This window comes from Pelodiscus sinensis, chromosome 3 (assembly GCF_052426305.1).
Source record: "Pelodiscus sinensis isolate ZL-2025 chromosome 3, ASM5242630v1, whole genome shotgun sequence".
Taxonomy (NCBI): Eukaryota; Metazoa; Chordata; order Testudines; family Trionychidae; genus Pelodiscus; species Pelodiscus sinensis.
The window spans coordinates 5,089,107-5,113,195 of record NC_143054.1 but is presented as its reverse complement, the minus strand read 5'-3'; the positions used below and the strand labels follow the sequence as shown (position 1 = coordinate 5,113,195).

Sequence of the window (24,089 nt, the reverse complement as noted above, 5' to 3'; positions counted from 1 at the left end):
AAAGTAAAGCATCTCCTGTAGGCTTCAATTCCCTCAGTGATGGCGGAACAGTATAATGTGTCCAAAGTTTAACTGCCTCAAAAAACTTCCCACTTCACTTTGAATTTATAAGACCAGTGAATGGCAGCACCAGCAAATGTGTCTCAATGTCTGCCCATGCAAGCAGTTCTGAATTTCGAGCCTTAAAACTTATACACCTAGTCACACTGGAACGAGGGGAAAAGTTCAAGGAGCATGGGTAAAATTTTGCCCAATTCTGAAAAATCCTTGGAGGACTAAAATTCCCTTTTTCAAGTTCTGACTTTGGAGATTCCCCCCCCCCCCCCACTATTCTCATCAGAAAAAAAATCATTTTCATATATCTGGGAGTATAGTGCATCAAAAATACTATACGGGGCACCAAAGAATACAATATTACAAATAAAATATTTGCATTCTATTAGTGCACTAGAGATTTAATGCAACATACCTGTGATCAGCATCCAGAAGGAAGGGAACCAGGACAATCTGAATCTAAACAGATTAGAGGAAAGGGAAACCAAAAAAATCCCAAACCATACCAGTTCCCAGAGTGGTGATGCATCAACTATTTCTGCCTGAACTCCATGAGAAACTGGAAAAATATAATATTAATCAGATGCAAAAGACACGAATGATCATCAACATTTACTGGCACAAATAAAAGTCTCCCTGTTCCCTTGGCCATGATGTTGGGTCCTTCAAAGTATTTGAATGCTTCAATATCTTTGATATAGGCGAGAGGATTATTCTAGGAGGGGTGGGTGAGATTCTGTGGCCTGCACTGTGCAGGGGGTCAGACTAGATGATCATAATGGTCCCTTCTGACCTTAAAGTCTATGAGTCTATGAGTTTGTGATTTAAAAAAGCTGAAATTACCTTATTAACCCATTAAGAAATAAAAACTAAAATATCTCTTCCTGAACAGGTAGAATTATGGAAAGCTGCTTTAAATCTAAGGTGTTTATCCAGTGTTGTAGAGTCGATATTTCCTTTTATATGCTACATATCCACCCTGTGGACCATTTGAAGAGTACTGACATGCATCAGTTGGCAAAGACAGTCATTGTCAGCTTCTGATCTGATCCTGCGGTTTCTTCAAGAGTTCTGTCATCTGATAAGATGAAATCATCATGGGTCAAGTTGGAATAGTATCTTAACGCGCCTGCTTGCTGTCTTCTCCTCTGGATTCTATTGCTCATCATTCAGTGGTGTTGCTGCTTTCATGGAGGCTGCCGGTGTCTGTGCTCCTGTAATCCGCTCATCAGTCAGTGAATTAGAGAAGTGACTCTTGCAGCAAATGAAGCGTTTGAGAACTGGACAATTAATGTAACTTGCTATTGCACAAACTGTTGTCTGCTCTTTAATGTCTTACAAGTGTTAAAGAAGCTCAAAGCAAAGAAACGCAAGTTGTAGGCTACAACTACACTTGCAGAGCTTTTGTGCTGTCCATGTCACTGCTAAGAAACTTGTAAAAGAAAAGCACTGGTTTGTGCGCTTTCAAACGAGTATGCTTTCCAGGGTTTTATGGAGGGAGAGGCGGATGTCTGTTTACCCAGTATCAAAGCAATGGTGCTACTGGCCAGAGTGGTCACCTAGGTCATGTGCAACACCCTCCAGAGGTTAAGCTGTGTGAAGAGGAAGAATGTGTTTTCACTTGCACATCACCACAAAGATATCACCAGTAAGAACTGTGCCTCTCGTGGAGGTGGTCTTCTGTTTGCAGTGACGTTTCTGAGGCTGTCTCCACAGACTTGCTCAGTCAGCTTTTGTTGTTCACAAGTGCTTAACCCCCTTTCTTCTCCCTTACCCCCATGACCAACAATGTTTTGCAATGGCAAGTGCGCGTCTGAATGCAGCAGGAGCGCTCGTTGGGAGAGGGGGAGTATTCACAGGCGCCAACTTTTAGCAGAGCCTTGTCCCTAAAGCTAGGTAGTGTAGACACTCTGCGTTTCTCTGCAAAACTCATTAGCGGATATAGATGCTCCTGTGGTTTTTGCGCAAAAAAAGGACTCTTTGTGCTTTAAATGGCAAGTGTAGCCATACCCTGTGTTACAGAGGTTTGGTTGCCTAGGATTTAAGAAGCGTGGGAAAACATTTCTTTTTGGTTGTTACAGCTCTTGGTAATACATGAGGATGCAGCTTACTGCTTTCTCTCACACAGGGATTTTTTCCTATTTTACCTTCAGATTCTTCATTTAGCAGTTGAGATTAGGAGGTTATCTGACAGCAACCTCAAACAAATTCTTTCCAGTAACCACGCAGCACACGATTATACTCATCCAGCAATCCACCCCCGTAATCACCTCCAGTGCCAACTCTGTCCACACGTCTATACAAGCGACATCACAGGACATTAGCATGTCAGCTACTGCATCGCTGGCTCATAAGTGCACATCCACTAATGTAATCTACACCAGTGTTTCTCAACTAGTGGTATGAGTACCCTTGGGGTACTGGAGAAAAGTTTGGGGGGTACATCAAATTCAGTTCTCTAAATTTCAGTTGTTTTAAGTTTTACAGCGCTTTATTATTTTTGTACTTTTTACACCCAAAAATGTCATTGCCCGCCCGGCTACGATTAAGTTGTGTAAACAAATGTGTTGCAATAGTAGAAACAAATGTTGTGTCTGAAAACTGTAGGAATTGAGGGTATTCTAATTTTTTTTTTTTAAAAAAAACAGGGGTACTTTATAAAAAAGATTGAGAAACACTGATTCTACGCCATCAAGTGCCACCAATGCCCCTCTGCCATATGCATTGGCCAATCTGAACAGTCTACAACAAACGATTAATGGACACAAATCAGATATTCCAAATGGTAACACAGAAAGTTCTGAAGTGGGCCGTGCCCACAAAAGCTCATGATACCATCTACATGTTTTAATAAAAGGAAGAATTATGTAGCACTTGAAAGATGAACAAGATGGTTTAATAGGTGATGAAAGACGAACAAAACATCAAGTGCTACGAGACTGTTTTTTAAGTTTATCCTGTACAGACTAACTCAGCTACCCCTTGAAGACAGAGAAACCTGCTGGGGAACATGCTAACTTGCCTGGGTACTCGCTAATGGATCTAAAGGTGACAATATTATTACAAGGCAATTTCAAAAACCAGTTGGAGAGAGAAGCTGCAGAACTTGATTTTATTTACAAATTTGACACCTGCAATTAACTGGATGGCCTGCTACATTCCACACCCTAATGACATAAAAAGCCAAGCACTGGGTACTTAGAGTACTTAGAATCCACTATATCAGCCTCATTTACCATGCATACTCTAATTGACAACATATTTTCCTTCTCTTTCCCTCCTCATACTCCCTCCCTTTGTGAAATGAGCTGATAAATGTTGTTACCTTAGAGAGCCTCTTCCAGAGTTCAACTCTTTCTCTTCACACATGGATTAGTGAAATGGCCTTGCAACACCCCTGTAGTCATAGGACAAAGAGGAAGGCTAACGGGTTACAAATTGCAGTAATAAGGCATAAATCTAGTGTTTATTTTAAGGCCATGATTTCTAGTGTCTAGCAAACTTATGAATCACAAAGGCGTAGCATCCATCCAGAGAGCTAAACAGACCTGGCTGGGAGAAGGAAGATGAATCAGTTGGTAAATTTTTCCTACAAAACCAATACTGAATCTATTTAGTACAAGCAAAAAGCTCTTAGGCAAAACAGGGCAACTTTACCATTGGCCTGTTTTACACAAGCTAATTCTATGAACACTATAAACATAAGCTGCCCCAAAATAGGAGAAATTCTACCTGATAGTAAATAACGAATATGGCAATTCACTGTACTAGTCATTTGAAAATCCCAGGTTTGCAGACAGATGAGAGTTCAAACAAATACCACTTAGGACTGATCCCAACACCACTTCTGAAAAAAAGCCAAAAATACTTCCTATCCAAAACCAAAGAATAAACGGGAGACTTCCACAGGAGGCAACGATGTAAGAACAAAACAAAAAAAAGACTGGTGATGCTAAAAAAAAAGAGACAATCTTTGGATTTATGCAGGATGCTGCAGACCACTACCTGCTGCGCAAACAAGAATACAGACTTATAGTTACAGTTAACACAAATTTAAAATTTTGTTGAATTGTTGCATCTTTAAAATAAAAGTGACGGAGAAGAAAATAAATGTATGTCAAGGTGTCTTCTGTTTAAATTTAATTTGGATAATCCACTGTTTTACGCCAATAAAATTGATCCTCAGAATGCACAGTTCTATTTTGAGTGACTAACAGATGTTTTCATTAAGGACTTAGGACAGAAAATATAAATGCAATCACAATGGCAGACTAATGAAGTTTAGTCTTCAATTAATTCACATATCCAATTAATGCTATTCCCAAAGGAGAGTATTATCAAGAGGAAAAAAAAAAAAAAAACTTTTGTTGATCAGAAGGGTCAGTTCCAGGCAAAATATGCAACTCAGACACGTGCATTTTAATTCCTTATTTAGTAGTAATAAGTACCCCAAATAGAGGATTACACTTCTTCTGTAAATAATGACATAGTATGCAGAAACTTAGCACTGTGATCTGAATAAGAATGATCATCGCTAGTTACTGTCTAACTCCTAAAATAAAATATCCTAGCAAGAAAAAAAAGAACACTGCTCCTCGGCGCACATGTGCCCAATTTTACTTGGATGTGCATCCCCATTCCATTGGTGAATATGAAATTTTAACAAACCAGAAGAAGCTTGAGGTAGAAGATCCTGGAGAACCTACATTTATATACTCTCAGGATTGCAAAGAAAGCTTCCTGAATGTGAACCAGCTGAATAAGATTCCCTGAATCTGCAGTCAACTCTGGTATGTCTGCTGCAGCCTCTCTCTTTCCCAAGCAGAGGCTAGCTGAAATGTACAAGACAGAGGAGTTTCACAAATGAGATCTAGAACCCATAGGGTCATAGTGCTTGAGAGAGTTCTCAAGGAGCCAGGCAATCCCAAATGGAATCCAGCCGCCAAAGACTGGAACTTTAAGCATAGTTCTCACACAATACCCCTGAGGAAGAGCTTAAGGGAAGAGGAGCAAAAAGGACTAGACTTGCTTTTAAAGAAGTGCTAATCTCTTAAAAGAACCTGATATCCCTCTTTTTGTCCTTCTACTTTAACATCAGCTGTTAGAGGTGTCCAAAAGGGATCCATTAGATATCGTTTAATGTAATCATCATGTAACCACACAAAATCTTAGCAGTTACACAATTATTCGATGGTCCCCAGGTGCGGGGCTAGCAGCCAATGTGCTCCTGGCCCCACTCCCAGAGAGCCCCCTGCCACCCTGCTCTGCTGCCTCTGATACAGAGGCAGCGGAGTGGGGTGGAAGCAACCTCTGTCCACAGGGGGCCTGAGCTCCCTGTGGATAGGGGCTGTTCCAGCATCCTGCCTCCCCCGGCCTGTGCTGCAGCCTCTGAGACAGGCAGCAGAGCAGGGGTAGGGGCAGGCGGCTCTGTGGGATCCAGTGTTTGGGGGGAGCCAGCTTAACCAACTCCCCATGGGCACTGGCTCCTGCCTCCCCCCTTGCTGCCTCTCATACTGAGGAAGCAAGGGGGAGGGAATGCGTGTAGTCGTTTGGATAACCAATAAGCCCAGGCTTATCACTTAATCATTTACACAACTATACACTAATATTGCTAGTATCTAATGTTTCTACTCCTGGACTTACAAATCAGTGGAAGTGTCAGAAACGGAAGGTAGACCACATCTAGACTTGTGGGAAGACTGACATTGATGAGGTAAGGACTCTGAGGGCACCCTTGGCAACATCAGTACTCCTCACTGTCATGAGTAAGGGGAGTCAAATGCTGCATTTCTCCCGACCTCCTGCCATGGGAATGGTAAAATTTAGCTTAAAGTACATCAACTCAACTATGTTATTTATGTAGCTGGAATTGCATACCTTAAGCCAACCACCCCCTGTAGTACAGAACTGGCCCTAGAATTCCTGACTCCCTGCTCTAAGCACTAGTTAATGTTCAGGGTAAAACTAGCCAAGTGTCCAATCCTCAGACTACATTTATAGATCCATTAAAATGGTCACATTAATCCACCCACACGCAACATTCCCACTAATATTTTCTATCCATGTGCAGAATAAACTTCATGTGCACACAGGGCCAGCTCTACTGAATGCAGGGCCGCACATGCGCAGGGCCCCGGGCGGCATGGCACATGCAGCCCAGACGTCACAACGCGTTCACTGTGTGCCCGGAGGCCTACGCATGCGCCGTGCCCCTCCCCCCGGGCGCACGGCGCATGCGCCCAGGACGTCAACGCATGCATTGTGCACCTGGGGGGGGCTGCACAAGCATAGTGCTCCCAGCGCACAGCACATGCATTGCTTCTCTGGGCGCAGGGCCCCATGCCAGGGAATTGGGGGAATTGGCCTAAGGCCAGCCCTGTGCGCACAGAGATGCGCACCACCAGGAGACATGCTGCTGGCTGTGGGCAGGCTAACCAACCTCCTGGGTGGCCACGCAGGCAATCAGCTGACAGGGAACACTGCCCACACTGAGGGGTGCTGACAGCCTCCACCCTTGTTGGCGGGCCTGACCACACCACTCAAGAATTTAATACGCTGCCTGGAAACCCTAGCCCATTACTGTGGAATGTGAGTGAACAAGCCTTGCGTAATTAAAAAAAGGAATTTCAACCAATTTCAGGCAAAGCATAAGCCAAAGATGTTAAACTGCATTTAATCAGCTAATTGAGTAGTGGATGGAATTTACATCTACTACTCCATTAGCTAATAAGGGGGGAAACCAGCAGAGCCGCAAACTGCAGAGCCACAGTGGGATTAGCTCCCAACGCTGAGTGCCAACCCTGCTGTGGCCCTGCCTTTTAAATGTAGTAAGCCTGGCAGCTCCTACTACATTTAAAAAGCAGAAGTGCAGTGTCTGGGACCAGACGTGAGCCAGCCACATCTGCTCTCCCCCCCCACCCACCCCGCAGAGATGACGCTGGGGGGTGAACTGGCTTTTAAGCTGACTCTCTCCAGCACTGGCTCCTGCTCCCCAGCCTTGCTGCTTCTGATAAGAGGCAGCAAGGGGGCGGGGTGAAGAAGCAACTAGTCAAGTAGTGACTCGACTACCCAATAAGCCTAGGCTTACCGGGTAGTCCGCTACTCGCTTGCATCCCTAGTGTAAACAAGAGGGGAAAAAACCCCAAGAGCCATTAACGAAGCCCCAAATTTGCAACAAGACAAACCCCATAAGATCTATTTTTGTAAACAGATTTATTAAACTCCCAACACAGTAAAAAGAATCTGTGCATAAACAGTTAAAGACCAGGGTTCAAGAAAGAACTAGATAAATTAATGGAGGTTAAGTCCATCAATGGCTATTAGCCAGGATGGGTAGGGAGGGTGTCCCTCGCCTCTGTCAGAAGCTGGGAACAGGCAACAGGGGATGGATCATTTGATTCCCTGTTCTGTTCACTCCCTCTGGGGCACCTGGCATTGGCCGCAGTTGGGAGACAGGACACTGGGCTAGGTGACCTTTGCTCTGATCCTGTATGGCCGTTCTTAGCAATGTGGGTGGTGTTTTGAGGCATATCAATTGAGGGACTAGTTGAGTAAGTAGCAGGTTATCAGGGTAGAGCACCAATATAAGAAGAAAATCTTTAATCCTATTTTTGGAACTGTTAAAGCCTTTGCAGATCTTCCTGCAAGGTCCCAAGATATGAACTATTATCATCAAGAACTGAGTGACAAGCTAATTCCCCAGGGGTTCACTTGTGAGCATAGTACCATTGAAGTCAAAGTTCCAATATGGCCCAAAGTATATGAACTTACTATCAAGATTTTCATGCGTCCATTACAGTTTCAGCAAAACTACAAACATCTTAAATGCTGGATAGATGCACCTGCTAGATAACTGAATTGCAAACCAATGATTACTTTTAATCTGAAACAGCTGATAGTATTTAAATTCCAGACATACAAAATATGATTGCTATTACGTGGATGGGATCAACAACCGTTAAAAGGAGGATCATATCAGCTACCACCGGATATCAGTTGTTTTAATATTTCAAACACTAACTTATTCTTATTTACTGTTCAGGTAGTAAAATGAAGTGGTCTCATGCCAACACTGTGATAAAAGATTAAATACAGAATTTATTACTTTGCCTAATTTCCCTGAAGTTCCACTCAGCATCCTGAATTTTGTGTTTCTGTAGTACAGATTTTACTTTTAAGTTTTATTATTCAAGACCTCAACAGCATGATTTAAAAGTAAAGAGACAATGGGTTCAAAGGCCTAATCTAATTAGGCTAAAACCAGCTGACACTGCATAGTACCTACAAATCAACAGGATCATCTTTTGGCAACTGTGGCACCCTGCTGCAAGCGTAACACAGTTGATTTATCACATGCAGTATTATCACTCATCACTGCATCAGAGCACCAGCAAGTGTTCTACCTCCTAAGTGTGTTCAGTGAGGTGGATGTGCTTGGGGATTCTCGTTTACCTTGATAACATAGCTAGAAACAAAAATTCAACTAAGTCTTAATTAGGGATGTTCCGGTTAACCGGTAAGCAGTGGGGGTTGGAACAGCTCCCTGCCTGCTGTGGCCAGGAGGCTGCTCCAGTCCCGCAAGGGACCCGCTCTCATCTGGATCCCACTTTAAACTAAACGAATGTTTAGCCGGTTAGCTGATTAACTAGGATTTTACATCCCTAGTCTTAATTATGAGGATTGGTCCAGAAAAAAAGCCATCCTCAATTCCCTTCCGGACATCAGGAACGCTCAAATCCGGATCTCAACTTTGTTTCTCAAGTCCATCTCTAACACAACTAAAAGAAAATTCATAAATAGCTGAGGTTAAAAAAATAATTTCCTCACAGATCTAGTAGTGTTGCCATCTAGAATTTTATGACAAAACAGTGTAGTAGTGAAAAGTATATTTCCTAATAGCCTTGTCAGTTTCTCTCCTCACCAAGCCCTCCCTGCCAGCGTTCCAGCCTCTTTCCACTGTTATTCTTTCCCTTCCTTCAGTCCTCCTCAGTTGTACTTTATAAAGGAAGAAAACATCTAGTGTTATGACAGCTACATTTCTGAACAGTAGCAATTTTCCACCGGCATGAGGAGAAAAGAGGCACCGTGCAGAAGCTGAGGCACATTTGAGCTGATGGGAGGGAATTAGGGTTGAGGGGAAGAAATCTAAAGACGAATTTTTCTTGCAATCACATGCTGAACTTAAACTCACACACAAAGTTTATGTAATTCAGCCAACAAAGACACTAGTGGTTGATACTGGTGTCATTTTGACACTCACGCTAGCAGTAAGATAAATTTGGATCCGAAGATCTTATAAAAAGGATCAACTACGGAGTAGAATGCAAGACTATCCATCTGTTTTATCAAAGCTGAGCAATGACAACAGATTGCAATAAGCCACATTAAAAAGCATATGTCAACAGACAACACATACCCTGTCCTTAAAACTAAAGAAGATTAAACCAAAACTGGAGTAAAAATAATTTCCTCGCCAGAGTTTCCAAATGTTCTGCCGCTATCTTGAGGTACAAAACGAGCTGTTGTAAATAAAGTTAAGTTACAACAGTTGAGTATCTGGCACTAGGAGTTTTCTGTAGGGTGTTTTAATAGGTAGGGATTAAGAAATTCCTATTGTTCAAGGGAATATCTTGAATGGAAGGGGTCTGATGAGCTTAGATTATGAATTAAAGATTTCAGTTTCATTTGTGAGAAGAATACTAGGGATGTTAGAGGTCATGTAACCTACTAGTCATGTAATCACATGAATTCTTAGTGGTTACACAACTATTCGATAGTCCCTGGGGAAGGGGGCGGCAGTCAGTGCACTCCCAGCCCCACTGCCAGAGGCCCCGCTACACTGCGCTGCTGCCACTGATAGAGGCAGCAGAGTGGGGTGGCAGGCAGGAACCTGTCCGCAAGGGGAGCCAGTTTAAAAACCAGCTCCCAGCGCAAACTGGCTGCCTGCCGCCCCCACCTCAGGGTGGCAGCAGCCCCTTGTCTGCAGATGGGATCTGAGCTCCCTGCAGACAGAGGCTGCTCTGCATCCCTTGGAGCAGCCTCTATCTGTGGCAAGCCTTGGCCTGCAGCAGACCGAGGCTACAATCCTTTTCTTAGCATCAAAAACACAGGCCCATTACCCTGAGTGTCAAGAACAGACTGAAATAAAGATTGATTAAATAGCTATTGTCTCCGAATGTCCCTACTCTGTGACTCCTCACCTTTACCAAGAAAAAAAAACCATGTCCTCCTCAGAAAATAATGGTATATGTAATCCATTATGTCCTTTCAATAAAAGACATTTGTAGATGTGACAAAGAATGAAAGAAAAAACCCCAAAACACCCTGATCCTAACATCTACTGATCCAATACAGTACATACACGTGATCAGTAAATACTCTTGCAGAGCAATAAGTATACTACTGCTTCCCTCTCCCTGCTCACTCTTGGTTGTTTTCTAAACAATGAAGGGAGGAAGAATGGTTCCCCATCATGCTGCAAACACCGGGAAAAGAAACAATGTCTTGCCTTGTAACTGAAGTTAGAAGAGCAGCACGTTGACACTTTTCCTTCCTTAGAATAGGACAACTACAAGTCAGGTTCATCCGGGAGTAAGGTGGATCCATTTTTGTTGTTAGTGCTTGCGCGGCTCCAAATTATTTCTATTTCTCATTATTAATAAATGAATTACAGTGCTGTGCTTTCAAATAGCAGCCACCCACCAGCAATACCGGATGAAAGACAACTGTAGGAAGCAGTTTCCTGGATTAGAAGTCCAACCATTTGTAGACCCCTAAAAGTTTTTAAATGGCTGTAGAGATCTCTTTAGATTTCTGAAAAGATAGGCTACACACCTGCAATGGTCTGAGGACCACAGTTTGAAAGCCAATGGACTACAAGACAGCTACAAGTGTAAAACTGACAGCATCCAATCACTGGTGTATGAAATAAATATCAGTACAAATAAGTAAAATTCTCTTTAAATAAAGAATTCAGTATAGAGAATATACAAGTATGTCCATTAGCCTGAATTTTTCTATTTGATGCTTGAACAGAAAGTATGAATTTACAAGTTTTTATTTATGTTATTAAAAATGGTTTTCCAAAACCCAATAATCAATATCCAATACTACAATTATTAATCGCAACCCTCTCCTCCCACTCCCTACCCTTCTCCTTTCACTACTCTAAGATTAAATTCCACATCTACAGACACATTCGAGCCAAATCCTTAGTGGGTGCGTTTCTGTTGACTGCAACTGATCTATGTCGATTTACATCAGCGGAGGATCGGCCTTTTAACTTTTCACAGGTGCCTGATTGCTAATTAACGCAAAACACAATACTGAATAAATTAAGAGCTTCTCACTGAATTTGTGAATTAAATACATTTAAAACAGACCATGGGAGACTATAGTGCAGGGGTGGGGAACCTAGGGCCCGGTGGCCAGATGCAGCCCCTGGCTAGCTTGGATCTGGTCTCAGGGCTCTCCCCACAGCACCCCAGCCCTCCCACCCTCTGCAAGGCTGGAGCACACAAAATCTACTAGCTTGGGCCCCCTAGGCTCTGGTGTGAGAGGAACGTGGGGAGTGTCTTTCTTTTTCAATCCAGGGCCACATCAGAGAGAGGTTTTGATTGTTTCTCACTCATGTGCGGTCCCAGACTGATTTTTTTTCTGTCCCTGACCCAAAAAGTGTTCCCCACCTCTGCTGTAGTTCCTACTCTAACTCTTCACCTTTACCAAAGCTTTGTTCAAGCAAGACCGAGAATGTCCTTTGGATATCTGCATCCCCAAACACAGTCTGTGTGGCAGTGATCTTGTCTGCCTGCATGGAACATGGCCTGTGGATAAATAAATGGCTGAAGCTGTCAAGGACTAGCCCTGCATGGACAATCAATTAATTAAAAAGGTACCTGACAAATCTCCTCATGCCCACACACAAGGACTCAAAGCATTTAATCCACAGCCCAGCACTCCCCTCCACACCAGATGGCAAACTAATATTGCCTACTGATAATGGCAGCACAGTGAAATGAGCAGAGAAAGCTTATTGTCCACCACTTTCTAAAGTAGTTGTCCTAGGGCAGCACTTCCAGCAAATAAAGAAGTGAAATGCATGTCCATCCAACGAGAAGTATATTTATATGGATCACCCAAAAGAGGAAACACATATTCCTGCAGCTTTATGAACGTTAGCAGTTACACAGGTGTGTTTTAAAAAGAGAAAGTAAAATCAAAATATTCAATTAGAAAGAATTACTGTAATTGCAGGCTCCATTTTATCACTCCATTCAAACCATAAAGGGCCTCAAAATATTGTAGAGCTAGGATACAAAGCTGTGTGTGGCTTAATGCTTTAATACAAATCCAGATGGTTCATTTAATTTTGTTTTAAGTGAGGGTCTCTCTTCCTTCCTATCCCCTGCTGACTTCACAAATGCTCTTTAAAATAGCACTGATTATAAAACTATTAATTTTCTCTCCTCCGGGAATGAGGTATGCAGAGGATGGATACCAAATTTAGCCACACACATGTGCACTTTTCTTATGCATGAAAATCAGGTGTATGGGGGGCAGGGTGTGAGTAGGTGCATACAAATAATAGGGTATATCCCTAAATTTGAGAGCTTGACCTTTGATCTCTGGAATTTATTTAGGTTAGTCAGCAACACAAAGGGAAGAGGTGTAGGTCCAATTTCTGCTCCCTGAACACCAGATAAAATTCTCTTGAGAAGGAACATACAAAGTTGTCATTTTATTCAAATTATAGATCAGAAAAGGATTCGTTTACCCAAGACCACATAGCAAGTCAACGTGAGAGCCGGGACAGACGGAACAGAATGCCTTACTCCCTGCCCTGTGCTCTAACAGGCTACACTCCCTTCTTTTAATTATTCTCGGAGTACAACCAAATTCCTCCCTGGCACAAAGGGAAATGTGATACAGTACTTATTTATGGTATCCTGCCAATTACTTTAGTCTCTGGATTCCATCTGAGACTTCGTCCACAAGAATACGTTCACAATTCCATTGTAAATATTGACAAAACTAACTGAAATATTCTCTGGCATTCAAGATTCAGGGTTTTTTTTTTAAGTTACATTTTTAAACTACTTTCTCCTTTTCTGGAACACCTCCCACTACTCACTTTATGCCAGATTGTTCATATTTTCAAATGCCTTCTGCTTACAACACGTTTTACTTCAACACTATCAGCCTCTGTTGCTCTTTTTCTTGGCTTTGACATAACTGGGATAAATTCCAATGCCAACCTCGCGCCGTTCCTGAGATGTCTGACTACTGCTGCGTATGAGTCTGGAATGGCAGGCAAAATCCCACACATTTGTTCATAGATGCAGTGGGGAACCCAGCTGAAAAAGGGTAACATTCCCCCATTTCCTACCAGCATGGAAGAAGTGGAGAGAGCTACACAGTACAAGTCTTTCCACAAAACATAATTCTATCAGAAGAGATAGACATTAGTGAATCCTGTGTGTATCAGTTAGGAATAGAGACCCACAATGCCATGCATACACACATGCTCTCAAGTTCCCTGCCCTCAAGAACATGCCTACAATTTTATCAATCATGCCCACAGTCTGAGCACTTTGTTTTAAAAAGTACACAATCTCTCCATCTTTCAGCTTCCCACCGCTAGCTAGCCCAAGAACTCTCCCTCCTTTAACTCCAGAGAGACTGTTCAATTATTTGGTTTTAGACAAGTGCAAACTCCAGCTTTCATCATCCTGGTGGGAAGGCAAATAGGCCGACTTTTCTGAAGTTGACCCCACTATTGCCCTAGAGGAGAAAATTTGCCACTAGTTCTTGTGCCAGTTCAGCTGAACTGGTAGAAGTAGCAGCCTAGACAAGATGCTGGCAGGCAGCACTGTTTTCACCAGGATTTTGATTCGACTTGCTTTTCTTCCATGCTTCTTGTCTATCCTGCAGCTCCTCATGGGTACATGCTGCTGGTTCTGATGAATTTTTATGGCAAATTTCACCAGTGTAGAAATGGTCTGAGGGGAGGTACTTACAGAGTGGCAGGAAGAAGGTTTTTAGTGGCTGAGGCAGTACACTGGGATTCAGAAGATGCAGCTTTAAACTCCTGACAGCCACGTATTTCCTGTGTGACACTGGAGCAACAGATTCAATCTACCCAATGTCTCAATTCCCCCACCGTAACAGGAGATGCCTTCCTAGTCCGAGGGGCAGGAGTGTAAAATCCATTAATGATCATGAAGCATTTAGATACCACTGCACTGAGATATACGAATACCTAGAGAAAGAGTGGAGCAAGAAAGAAGCCACCCTCCATCACAGAATGCACATGTGCTCCATCTAACTGTAGAAAAATCTTAGGTATTCAGTCAACCCTGTCCCAGGAGAACAACCAAACCAACCTCCATCCAACCCCTACAAAAGCTAATGTTCAAACAGACCATGAGAAGACACTGATGGGAAATGCAAGTCAAAGGGGCAAATTTGCATGGGACATGTGAAAATCAGTGTCAATCAGTTCAGCATCAGGTATGTAATAGTGTCGTCGATTCACCAATAAGCAAAAGCTTATAGGTTAATGCTATAGACTACACGCATCCCACCCTCAGACACATGCACCCCTCCAGTAAATTTTTTAGCAGCCCAGCAAAGTCCTACCTTGCGACAGTCCTACCTACCCCTGCTGCGGCTTTGTATTGAAAGTGTTATTAGGAGCCAAGCGAGCAGGCAGCCCAGCTTAGTCCTAGCTCACGTCGGGTCCAGGAGCTCAGGCCACCCCACAAAGAAGGGCTGCTGCCACCACACGCTGCCGCCTCTGTCAGGCAGCCTGTCCACGAGGCAACTGTGCAGTGTGGCAGGGGGCTCCTCAGGAGTGAGGCCAGAGCACACTGGCTGTCAGCCCCACCCACAGGGACTACAGAATAGACGACGAACCAATAAGAATTCATGCGGTTACTCAACTATTAAATTAACCGATATTTAACATCCCTAATCAGCATCTTACCTGTCCACCCTGGAATCTCGTCATACATGACTGGTAGAACTGCATAGAACAGGGATACAAGGTGGGTAAAGACAGACTTTTTACTGCACCAACTTATGGTGGTGACAAACCAACTTTTGAGTTTACACAAAGCTCTTCTTTAGGTCTGGAAACATACTCTGAGAACAGAGATGACAACCTAACACATGAACACATGCTGAGGAAAGATAGTCTTATGGTTCAAATAAGAATTTCCCATCCCACTGCCATACCTTCCGTCTTGAACATTTACTTCCACTAGTGAGCACTAAATCCCAGACGTCAGTGGGAATAAGGGGCTCTCAATATGTCCCTCAATCTTTGTGCCTCATTTCCTGCTCTGTTAAAAGGGAGGGAGAAGCATTAACACTTCCTTCCTGCCTTCTCTGTCTATTATGCAAATTGCTTGAGCAGAATCCGTCTTATGTACAGATTTTGGTACTCTCACCTCAGTTAGGTTCCACAGCTCTATGCAATACCAGCAATCATACATCTATCGCCACTGAAACAATGAACACAGTATCAGTGTACATATACACACACTCGATCAGGTCAAATATATGCATATTAAAAATGTAATGGTCAGTGCACAGGTGGTAGCTACACTAATTTTATTAAGAAGCTGTATCCTGGATTCCTGTGTAGGTCTTCCTACTCAACGGCACCCTTTTCCTTCTAAAACTTTCTGAAACTCTGCTCGTTTGTACATATTCGTGCCTCGTTCTTATTTGTGTACATTTTATTTGAAAAAAACAAGCTTTTTTTTTTTAAACTGCTTCTGGAACGGTTTGTTCTAGGGTTTTCCCAAACTGCCTTCACCTCAGAAAATTTTGTAAAATGCTGCTTGTTATTCAGAGTAACCACCTGTCTTCCAAGCCTCCTACCACAATCGCCTTCTAGCAACCTTGTCAGATGGCTATTGATCTGAATTTGAGTGGATCCATCCAACAATATGCAATAAAGGGGAATCTTTGATTTATTGATTCCACTTTCACATGGAACCAAAGTCAGTACATTTTAATGGGCTAGGCAGTTCTGGAAAATTCTTGTTGGTCTTGGGGAAAAAATAAATCAGTGCTAGGCTTGAAAACGGTTTCTAATCATGGAAGATCACTAGACAGTGGATCATTAGACAGTTACTATTCTAGACCTGCTCCTTTGTCACCTTCCCCTTTAATTCAAGCACGATCTATCCTTTTCTATATCATGAACTGCTAATTAGATTAATACTTGACACCAGCGAAATGCTTTCCAGTGAGATAAAGCTTTAGTTTCTACCTCTATTTCTCAAGACGATAGCCGCTAAAAATCAAGTCAGGATTCGAGGAAAATAAGGTAATTGAGGTATTAGGATTTCTTCACACTATACCTTCACCATCTTGCCCAGTACAATTTGTCTTTTCTTTAGGATAGGTTCAAAACAACAAATTGCTTCTTTTGAATGAGGTCTCTTGCCTCCAATGAGATATTTATTAGAGTCAGTTCTATCAAAAATCACTTCACTTAAGTAGAGCTCTCTCGAGTGGCAGTCTATGTGCTGATACATCGACAGTGCAGGAAGACCAAAGCAAAAATGTAAAGGAACGCAATACGTTCAATGCAACCAAGAACCAATTTAAAGGTGATCTGAAAAGAGGAAAAATATAGACTTATTCCCTTTTATTTGTGCTTCTCTATGATGTGCAAGGAAACTCGTAAAGTATCCTCTCCCCTTCCCCCCCCCCCCCTCCAAGAAAAACTATTTTCTATTTATACAACAAACTGGTCTTGTCTACCCTAAAAAACTGTGTATGGCAGATTCCAGTGAAACTTGAGCAACTAAAAGAGGGATTTTAGTAAGCATTTAAAGTCCTTTGCATTGTTAACAGGTATTTGACATAAATGACGTGTAGTGCAGAAGGAGCTTCACCTGCAGGAGCCAGAGTGTAAGACTTCCAAACAATTCTTACAAATACTTGGGGGGGGGGGGGGATTAGAGGTACCCAGAGCACCGGTCTAATTCTGCTCCCACTGAAATCCACAGCGTCCCTGTTGACTTAACAGGAACAGAGTTAGGCCACTGCTGAAGACTTTTACAAACTCCAAAGTATCTAGTGCACAGGTTCCTAAAAGGTGGTCCCTGAAACACCAGCACACCAAGGTCACTCACTTGGTGATAAGGCACTGGTCCTATTTATTCACCAGCTGCTAAACTGCATTAATAGAAAGTATGAAACACCAGACTAACCCAGCTACATTTCTATCACTAATAGAAAGTATAGCTGCAATGAATGAGTACTTCCTCCATACACACCCCATCCACCCACCCGTGTTTTTTTTCCCCCACATGTGTAAGTTACAGTACTGCCAAAGAGATGTTATAGGATTGTGTGGGAGGGGAGGTAGTCCAGAACACACTGCAAAGGTGCAGTCTATCCTTTGAAAAGGTTAGGGAAAACTCTTACCAGCATCTTCAGATCTGCTTCAACATCTGTGATTTGACCCCCCTCTAGTGGGTAACCCACAACAAGGCAGTAAGCCTCACTACCAGCTAATGGCTAATGGAGAGTCTCCTTTTGCTCAGGTGATTAGTTCACTTTTTAAGCCTAGGTGCCCTCTATACCAACACTAATATCTTTTGTGCTGTTCAATGTGAATGATGTCTACAGCCAGAGATTCCTTAGGGTGAGAGACTCTATACTATCCTGTATTGGAAGCAGGTGTTCAGAATTTTCTTCTGTAGAGCACTCACACAGGGGTCCTTTGCAATTTTGAGTAAATGGAAGCAGAGAGAAATTCTCTGCAATATTTGGTTTTATGTGCATCTCTGCTTGTCATAGCATTGTCATTGACTTGGTGCTTCTTCCCTTTGTCAGGCATTTTCAGAGCCTGACAGAACTCTATGCTACAGCCAAGTTTTCACAGCTTATTCCTAAAGAGGAAGAACTCAGCTGCCAGACAAACTAACCAGAAAAGTAGAAAAGTATGTAAGTCTGCCAGAAGAGACAGCAAATGTGCAGAAAGTGTCTAGAAATCTCAGTACCCGAGACAGAAGAGTCTGACAAGATTCATGGATGGATACTTCCAGCTACCCAGTTGTTTGACAGATAAATATCTTCCAATCTTAAATTACCTAGACATGGTCTAGGAGTTGCCAACATACACTGAATGAGAAGTGTTTTTAAATTATCTTGACTACAGTGAATGTTTAAATCACACTATTAACTCTAGCACAAAATTCTCTGATGTAACTAAATGTGTGTACAATAAATGATTGTTTAACAGCAAATATTCCATTCAAGCAAACTGTTGCAGCAGAAACTTAGCTCCTTGATAGATTGGTTTGACAATTATGCAAATATTTATCTTTCCATATCCCACACAACCTTCTTTAAAATACGGGCATTTCCCACATTTGGTACATCAACTAGTGAAAAAAACAGTCGAGTCTTTACCTTGCTTGTAGGGATTACAGAACACATGTAGAGTCTAAATGCTTTAATATCAAGGGAAACGGGACTACAAGGTTTTCTTACACTCTGCTTTCTTCAGGACACGTACATTTACAGTTCTTGTTTTTAAAACAGATTGGGATGCATTACATGTATGGAAATATTCCTGAGAACTTCTGAGATACAAAAGAATAGGATTTTCAACTGATCATCACCTTTCATTGTAGACCCATCAGGCTCAGGTTACTATTATTCCACTGGTTTTTAGTGGTACATTCCTAGATATAACCTACTAGTATGATGCTACACAAGGTAACAATTCACACTCCAAACTTTGTATATTTTAAGGAAAGCAATCACAACCCACTAACCTACTTGCAACAGTGATTAGAAAGAATAAATCAACAATATCATTTTTGTAATACAGCTAGTTAGCCCAGACACTACATCTTTTAAGTCAAAATGTCCATCCCTTAATTTACACAGATAAATTACTTCAGTGGAAGCAACAGTCCTGGCATGCTTAAAAGGCAGCCCTGCCTCCAGTCTAGTTCAAGCAACACCACCAGTACTGCAACATTCTCCCTTAGTGAATATCCCTTCTGCAGTTTTGTAGTACTGAAGCACAAAAGAGGAGAATATGCATGTCTGATATCCTTTACTTTGACAGTTTGGACGAAACGTAAATTAAAATAAAATTAAAAACTAGAGACTGTTAAAATGAGGTAGAAATAGGTACGCGAGTACATGTACTTTAAACCATCTTGCATGTGCAATGACTGGGAAAATAAAAATAATAGCAAAAGCAAACTGATTGAATCTGGAAATACAAATTAACCCATCTCTCAGCAACACTTGAATCTGTCTCACACTCTCGGCAAAGCCTAAATTCTGTATGTGATTGGTATTTTTGTACTTGCACAAACATAAGGGGCAAAACCCAAAACCCCCTCACTTAACTCATTTGCACTGAAACTGCTAGATATTGCTTACACAATTCCAATAAATGATGGAGATATTAACGCTCTGATGCCTGCCCCAAAAACCGATGTATTACTTCTAGTAGAAGCTTGTATTCCTGCTGTAGAAATGCAAGCTATGAATCTTTATTTGCAAGTCTCACCAACGTTTAGAAAAGGAAGCCCCTACAGGATCACAAACCATATTTGATCCCCAAACATTAAATACAAACGTGACATTCACCAAGAAAGAGCTATGCAATTCAGTCCTGCTGTATCTATCCTCCACAATTTTGCCTCCAGTTGTAGGGTAAAAGATCGTTTCTGCACAATATATAATGTTGGTCTTACTACACATTTGCACAGTTCATATCCATTTTTATGACAGAACCTAAGCCCGGTGCATCACATGCTGATCGTACATCATTCAAAGTTGTCTCCCTCCATCACTTAAACTTCTTACCAGCATGAAATGATTTAGCTGCAGGCAAGTACTGTTAAAACAGTGCTTTCCAGAATTAGTCCGATCACTGCATTCAAGATTAATTTTCATGACAGTCACAACAGCCATGGCAGAAACAGAAGAACACCTTTGAAATAGTCACAATGGTTAGTCCACAAATTCCTTCAATCATAACCATCTCAGCTTTCTTAAACCAGACCCAGAGATCCAGCTGCACTCCCACTGCCCGGTTTAGCAAGATCTGAATGCAATTCAGGTCACAGTCAGGATCACAGCGAGATCTTATTTCAGTTAACGTGACTTGCTCTGGAGAGCCCCTTTTCATTCCCTGTGTCAGCAATGCCAGATCTGCACATTCCCAGCGCTGAAATCCTCCTCTGCAGTGAAGAGTCAGCGCTTACTCCAGGCAACTTAAGCCTCTTTTCTTCATAAAAGACACACGTCTCTCCCATGCACACACACCAGAGCACGTAAGCAGCATAGGTTTTCCCCCACCCCCGAGCTGTCCATTCAAATGCGTTGTGGGTTTGGTTTTGCCAGTGCAGATTTGCACAGTGGTTAATAGGTAATCACTTATTTTGTGTGGCTGCATGATGACACCTCCCCCCCCTCCTCCCAGTTTGCCAAAGGAGTATCTGCATCAAGCTGCTTTGGCTTTTGTGATCAGCATTTGGGGATAACAGCTGACAGGAGGAGGCTGAAAGGTTTGTGAGCTGATTCTTTATCCTCCAACACATCCCCAACCACACATCCCAGCGTTGGCTTCAAAAATACCCATGGCCATCAGTAAGTTGAGAGGGAATTGGTTTTAAATAAGTGCAAATGACATTGAGAAGACAAACAAATAGGCTTTCTGCTGCACTGCATGATTTTACCAGCTTCTTTCCTAGGTAGCAATTCCACACAACCTTCCCACACATTTCCTCTCTGCACCCCTCCTCAAAAAAAACACCCAATCTTTGCTGTGCAATCTCCATTTTACCTCAAGAGCCCTGCGCTAAGAACATCAAGCTCTCCCCCCACCCCGAAACGTGCTGTCTCCATCTTAACTTCAGCCACTTTTTCAGAAATTTCATTTAGCAGCAAAGTTAACCCTTCAGTTACCCATACACCATCCTCAATACCCTTTCCTTCTGCCTCGCCAGCCCGGCTGCTTCCTCCTCCCCCTACCCGTCCCAGCAAAACTACAATCCTCTAAAATCCATCTGATGTCTTATCTCCAGGATTTATTCTGGAGCTTTCAAGTGCAGGGAGAAAATTAACCCCGTAAAATGCTAGCGGCGCCCTTTGATTTCCATGCCCCATCATATAAAATGTCTCATTGTTGCTTTCTCCCATATGTCTAGCTTATTCTCCCGGAAGATATTTGAAAATGGACCAAATTAATCCACTTGTTTGTCCTATCTACCACCCCTTTTCCTCCAAATCTCCTTCCCAAATATTGTTTGTGGGATGCCTATCTCGTCCCCTCTCACTTCTGAGGTCTCTTCTTTCTGCACATAGAATTGTCCTAGAGAACATTGGAGCTCAATGAGCTCTATGTACAGTTATCCTTAGATCACCTCTTTCCCCAGAATCTCAACTCTGTGGGGTTCATACTTACAGGCTTAGTCTATGGAATGCCTTCATGCTCCCTCCCAAATCTGTTTGGGGTATGTTTGTCTCCAAAGTCATCCTGGAGATTTCATCCCCAAACCAGATCCCTCCACCCCATCCCTAGAAATTATTTCCTTTCCCTGTCTCCTCTTGACATGCAAATCCTTTCCTACCTTCCCAAAGAAGACCTTCCCTTATGGTTTTTCCTCAAGGGAATAAATCTCATTTCTGACCTCCAATCCCTTACCTCAAAGATCCCCAATCCCCCCCATGTCTACTGAAGGGGTGTTTCTTTCCTATTACCAAAGATTTATGCAGGACATCTCACTACATTTTCCCCTCTTCCTGGGGCAGGGGATGGGTGTATCTTCCCCTCCTCTTCCCTGCAGACCCATGGCCCAACAGCTCACCCTGAATGCAGGTAAGGATGTAAACATCCCCCCGCCCTCCATCCCAAATCCATATTCAGAAGTTTTTCTAGGGGTAGAGATGAGCTAACCCCTAAGTACACAGTCACCCATTCAAACTTCATGTCCACCACTTCTCTCTATACCCTGAATTAACCTTGGTATAGATTGACCAGTTTCACTTCCTAATCCCAGCCACATGCCATGGAACATTCCCCCTTGAGCACAGGAGCAATTCTTCCTCCCCTAGACCTGTGGACCCAGCCAACAGAGTTCTCCCTGTGTGGGAATGACCTCCACTCCACATGACCATCCTCTCCTCTCTGCCTCCCCTGTACAGAGACCTCCACTCTAAAGCTCTTCCCACGGATGGGATTCCCCCGTACCCCCATCATTCCCACGAGATTAGGGGCCAACACCTTCCCCATTTCTTCCCTGGCTCCTTCCCTGCTGCTAGCCTTGTGTGCATGTCTAGGCGTGACTCCTCTTCCCAAGGCCCATCCCCATAGTGTATCTGGGGGGGTTGATCCCCTCTCCTCCAGCTCTCCCTTCCCCTGTGTCAGCGAGTGACCCCCCCTCTCCTTAACTCCTCCCCCCCAGTGTACGTGGGGGAACTAACCTCTCCTCAAGCCCTCTCAGAGAGAGACATCAACCCTTTTCTCCCCAGTGTGTGTGGGGGTAACCCCCCTCCTCAAGGCCTTCTCCCGCAGAGTGTGTGGTGTTGAGGGTGACCTGCATCTGCTCATGGCCTCCAATGTTTGTGTGAGGGGGTGACCCCCCCCAAGCCCTTTCTCCACCAGTGTGTAGGGGTGACCCCCCTTCTCCTCAAGCCCTTCCCCCCAGTGTGTGAGGGTGACCCCCAAAGCTCTTTCTCCATAAGTGTCAGAGAGTGACCCCCCTTCTCCTCAAGCTCTTTCTGCCCAATATCTGGGGGGTGACCCCCCTTCTCCTCAAGCCCTTTCTGCCCAATATCTGGGGGGGTGACCCCCCTTCTCCTCAAGCCCTTTCTGCCCAATATCTGGGGGGGTGACCCCCCTTCTCCTCAAGCCCTTTCTGCCCAATATCTGGGGGTGACCCCCCCTTCTCCTCAAGCCCTTTCTGCCAATATCTGGGGGGGTGACCCCCTTCTCCTCAAGCCCTTTCTGCCCAATATCTGGGGGGGTGACCTCCCTTCTCCTCAAGCCCTTTCTGCCCAATATCTGGGGGGGTGACCCCCCTTCTCCACAAGCCCTTTCTGCCCAATATTTGGGGGGTGACCCCCCTTCTCCTCAAGCCCTTTCTGCCAATATCTGGGGGGGGTGACCCCCTTCTCCTCAAGCCCTTTCTGCCCAATATCTGGGGGGGTGACCCCCCTTCTCCTCAAGCCCTTTCTGCCCAATATCTGGGGGGTGACCCCCCTTCTCCTCAAGCCCTTTCTGCCCAATATCTGGGGGGGTGACCCCCCCTTCTCCTCAAGCCCTTTCTGCCCAATATCTGGGGGGGTGACCCTCCTTCTCCTCAAGCCCTTTCTGCCCAATATCTGGGGGGGTGACCTCCTTCTCCTCAAGCCCTTTCTGCCCAATATCTGGGTGGGTGACTCCCCCTTCTCCTCAAGCCCTTTCTGCCCAATATCTGGGTAGGTGACCCCCCCTTCTCCTCAAGCCCTTTGAGCCCAATATCTGGGGGGGTGACCCCCTTCTCCTCAAGCCCTTGCTGCCCAACATCTGGGGGGTGACCCCCCCTTCTCCTCAAGCCCTTTCTGCCCAATATCTGGGGGGGTGACCCCCTTCTCCTCAAGCCCTTGCTGCCCAATATCTGGGGGGGTGACCCCCCTTCTCCTCAAGCCCTTTCTGATCAATATCTGGGGGGTGACCCCCCTTCTCCTCAAGCCCTTTCTGCCCAATATCTGGGGGATGATCCCCCCTTCTCCTCAAGCCCTTTCTGCCCAATATCTGGGGGGTGACCCCCCCTTCTCCTCAAGCCCTTTCTGCCCAATATCTGGAGGGGTGACCCCCCTTCTCCTCAAGCCCTTTCTGACCAATATCTGGGGGTGACCACCCCTTCTCCTCAAGCCCTTTCTGCCCAATATCTGGGGGGGTGACCCCCTTCTCCTCAAGCCCTTTCTGCCCAATATCTGGAGGGGTGACCCCCCTTCTCCTCAAGACCTTTCTGCCCAATATCTGGGGGGGTGACCCCCTT

The 24,089-nt window shown here is 43.9% G+C and overlaps 1 protein-coding gene and 1 long non-coding RNA gene across 3 annotated transcripts in view; both read right to left on the bottom strand.

The window, feature by feature from the left end:
• LOC102455392 (uncharacterized) overlaps positions 1-22,482 on the bottom strand; it is a 66,465-nt gene extending 43,983 nt beyond the window's left edge. The window contains exon 1 of one of the 2 annotated variants that reach the window (XR_003089657.3): positions 4,723-22,482. This is a non-coding gene — a long non-coding RNA (uncharacterized LOC102455392). The remainder of the gene's footprint in view (positions 1-4,722) is intronic. The other variant, XR_003089651.3, reaches the window with a different exon arrangement.
• Positions 1-24,089, bottom strand: part of XKR6 (XK related 6) — a 271,546-nt gene that overhangs the window by 244,623 nt on the left and 2,834 nt on the right. The gene's annotated exons all lie outside the window — the stretch shown is intronic.